We start from the raw sequence: 329 nt of genomic DNA, 5'->3' as shown, positions 1-329 counted from the left end.
GCCTCTGGCGGTTATGTTTGGTCAATTTCTTTTGACCGGGGTCTTCGGACCCCTTTTTTTTTTTTTTTTTGTGGGTCTGTCCGCCATATATTCCCCTATATATATATACCCATATATATATAGCCCCGTTCCCCCTCGTGCGGCTGCCCCCCCCCCCCCACGTTGCGTGTCCGCCACCTCCTTCGGGCCCCCTCATTTTCGCTTCATGGCTGCTATTGCCTGCATCTTTGTTTTGTTTTGTGTTTTCTCCGTCTCGATCCTTTTATTCGCCTTTTTTCCGCGTATGCCGCGCTTCTTCCTGTGTTTTCCGGTGTTTTGCCTTGCTCGCA

General features: G+C 50.5%; 1 non-coding gene across 1 annotated transcript; it reads left to right on the top strand.

Moving 5' to 3' along the window:
- Nucleotides 1–53, top strand: Tc00.1047053449555.10. The gene has a single exon (XR_008254525.1). It is a non-coding gene; the product is annotated as a spliced leader RNA, 5' partial (transcript).
- Nucleotides 54–329: the final 276 nt, after the last annotated feature.

The sequence above is a fragment of the Trypanosoma cruzi genome, assembly GCF_000209065.1.
Source record: "Trypanosoma cruzi strain CL Brener chromosome Unknown tcruzi_1047053449555, whole genome shotgun sequence".
Lineage (NCBI taxonomy): Eukaryota > Euglenozoa > Kinetoplastea > Trypanosomatida > Trypanosomatidae > Trypanosoma > Trypanosoma cruzi.
This window is presented reverse-complemented; position numbering and strand designations above follow the sequence as displayed.